Source organism: Morus notabilis, unplaced genomic scaffold, assembly GCF_000414095.1.
Source record: "Morus notabilis unplaced genomic scaffold, ASM41409v2 Scaffold802, whole genome shotgun sequence".
Taxonomy (NCBI): Eukaryota; Viridiplantae; Streptophyta; class Magnoliopsida; order Rosales; family Moraceae; genus Morus; species Morus notabilis.
Window position 1 is genome coordinate 324,442 of NW_010358472.1, and position 3,659 is coordinate 328,100.

The window sequence follows — 3,659 nt, forward strand, 5'->3', positions numbered from 1 at the left end:
TGGAGGCTAATCTAGATGTTTTCGCTTATGAAGAGCATCAACTGGAGGATAATGTAGAAGAAGATGAAGCTTCACTATCACAAGAAATGGTTGAAGTACGAGATCAGATTGCGACAAGTTTAATGAACACGGCTTAATTCTTTTGATGGCTCTGTCACTTTTTGAACATGGAATGTACTTTTTTGTTCACAAATTGATTACTCACTAATACTCCTTGTAGTGAGTAATCAATTTGTATACTTTTGTATAACGAAACAATTTATAATGATTTAGGAATCGTATACTTTTTTCTTTTTGTAATATACTTTATTATTACTTTATTATTACTATCTTTGTGTGAATTATAATTAATTATCATGAAAAAAAAAGAATTAATTATCATAAATTTATTGTTAAAAAAAGTAAAATCATAGCATTATGTTTTTTTAAAGTTAAATAAATATTTCTAAATATTAAAAACAATTATATATATTTAATTTTCATACCATGTCTATTTTGGTCATTTTACATACCCACAGCAATTCTACATCAAAATTTACCAAACGCTATTACACTGATTTTAGAACCAGCACAGCTACTATAATTACAATTTACCAAACACTCAGCGGATTCTTGTAACAGCAGCTTCTTCCTTCAGCACAGCTAAAAGCAATTAATCTAAAATCCGCAGCAATACCAAACTAAGCCAAAGTTGACTTTCATGTTTTGTTTCTAGTTTCTAATTCTGACGACAAGAAATGTCGGTTCGTCCAAACAGTAAGAGTGCATAGTTGTATGTCGACACGAATGCTAACACACTAGAGTTGAGTTAAACTTTCCTAATTTGATTGAAAGAGGATATTTTGACAGCTGGGATCCCAATTAAAGATTATCTTTAAGGTCTCTTTTATTTCACCATTTTAAATTTTAAATTTATTTTATTACAGTAAAAAATTTTAAAAAATAATCACATTTAATTTTTTTATTACAATAAAAAATTCTCACTTAAAGTCACATCTAAATTTAAATTAAAAACTCGAATTAAAAATTTAAATTACCGAACTAAACGGACCTCATGACTTTCTCATGCTTAGGCTTTGTTTATTTAGGGTGAGACATATGTGTTCACTTTTAGAGCTTTATTGGGAGAGAAAAACGGCCCCGTTCATTTCGCTGATTCGAATTTAGAATTCGAGTTGAGATGTGATTTTATGTGAGAGCTTTTTACTGTAGTAAAAAAGTTAGATGTAATTGTTTGTGAGAGCTTTTTACTGTAGAAAAACTCGAATTCTAGACTCGAATCAACGAAGTGAACGGAGCCGAATCATTCCCTAGGCTTAAACATTAAGCTCTCAATCTCTGTTGATGTTGTGGATTTGTTGATTCGGAGTAAGTCTGAGAATGAGCTAAAGCGGATAACGTTTGGAGTACGTCAGTTAGACCACAAGCATTTAGTTTGGAGTACGTCAAGGCAAGCTAAAAACTTGATATCATTAATTTTATTGATTTAAGTTTAAAATTTGAGTTTTATTACAGTAAATTTTTTTTATAAATAATCATATTTATTTTTTTTATTATAATAAAAAATTCTCATATAAAATTATATATCAAATTAAATCAATAAATTAAATAAATCCAATCGAAGAGTTTAAAAACAAGTCAGAAAGAGACATTGTGGGCTTTAAGTTGGGTAAGTTTCTGCTTTCTCATGATTACAATCTTTTATAATTATAATTAGGTGTTAATGAAATCTTTTTTTTTTTTTTTTTTTGTCTGGTGTTATTAGACTCATGATTTTTCCTATAATTTTGACCACGTTAAAAAAAATCATATCGTTATATTGTTTATTTACTGCATATTTACTTTTCACGGTAAATTTCAATTATTACTTTAATAGAATGTTATTAAAGTTCTGTTCATTTTATGAATTTAAATTTTTAATTTAAGTTGATATGTGATATTTTATTAAAATTTTTAATTATAATAAAAAAAATTAAATGTGACATTTTTAAAAAAATTTTAACTATAAAAACTTAAAATTAAAAACTCAAATAACGAAAGGAACATAACCTAAGTTGTTTTGTTAATACAAAATACTATTTTATCAAGTCTAACATTTTTAAAATTCAAATCTAAATTTGATAACTATATTGTCTTTTCCTTCTTTTTCTCACTTTCTCCGAAATCTAATGGCTAGTTATCATGCCACCCTATCACCATTTATTTCCTAGCCTTCTAGGTACCTTTTTCTTTGTTTTTTTGTTCTCTAATCGTTATGTTTTCATCGTCTGTTCATAGATATTTATATGTGTTTATTTCATAATTTAAATTAAAAATTTAAGTTGTATATTTAAAAAAAATATTGTAATAAAAAAATTAAATTTAAAAATTTATAAGAGAAAATATTTTAATAATAAAATTTGAGTTATAAAAAGAATAATGACTTAATTTGATAGAAATTTTGAGAAGTCAAAATCAATTTTTTTTTTAAGCTAAAGCTAAAAAATATGTTTGATAAATATATAAAAACAGATTCTTAGAGAATCTAAAAGTTATTTTTAAGACTTCTACTTGAGATTGTGCGAAAATCTGAAGTCTTTCATTAATGAAATTTTCATTATTCCCAAAATAACCCTGAAAACATATCATTCTAAAACTCTCTTCGTGCTCTTAGCCTTAGCCGCTCTTGAAACTCTCAGCCTTAGCCTCCTCTCGTGCTCTCTCGCCTCAGTCTCTCCGTTTATCTCCTGCAAATATCGGTGGCGGAGTCCTCAAAATCTCTGTTCTCTCGGTGTTGGCGGCGGACTCCCTCTGGTTGGAGCTCACAATCTCTGCATCTGTAAGTACTCGATTGAGCTTTTTTTTTAATGTCGATTTGGTGTATGACTTGATGAAATTTGGGTTTTGAATGTCGATTTGATGTTGGTAGTTTTGAATGTCGATTTGGGTTTCCAGATTTTGTACAAATTTTTTTTTCTCTGCTCTGTAAACCGTAAACCCTTTGTTTATCCTCTGAATGTCGAATTAGCTTAAAAACATTTTCGTACAACCGCGAGTTTCAGAGCAGAGTCTTGGCGAAATGGTAGATCACTTGGTCTCTCTCCAGAAATTCATAGGAACCCGCTTGAACAAGCTTGAGATTAAGGAGACCCGCGTGAAAAAACTCTTTAAAGAACTTGAATCCAAGGAGAAAGAGATCGATTTGGTCCGAAACTTTGATTTCGGTTTTGGGTCTATGGCAGGCATGGATGGGAAAGAATTGTTGGGTTTCTTGAATGGGTACATGGCAAGAAAAGCTGCATGATGGCATTTTCCAAGCGCTTAAATCGTGTGAAGAACCGGAAAAATTAGTTCTTGATGCGGTTAAAGAGTTTTATTCCGAGAATGGGGAAATGGATATTGGAGGAGGGACTGTTTGGAAGAGAAGCTATGTGGTTTTGCTGGAGCAGTTGACGAGGTTGAGGCCCAAAATTGTGCCTCCGGATGTGAAGGCGGAGGCGGCGATATTGGCCCGAGAGTGGAGGGCAAAGATGAAAATGGAGGAGGGACAAAAGGGTGTTTTGGAGGTCTTGGGGTTTTTTCTGCTTTTGGGTGCCTATGAATTAGTTGGTGAGATTGATATTGGTGAAATGTCGAGTGTTTTTTAGAGTATTGGGCAGCAGAGTGAACAAGTCGAAGCC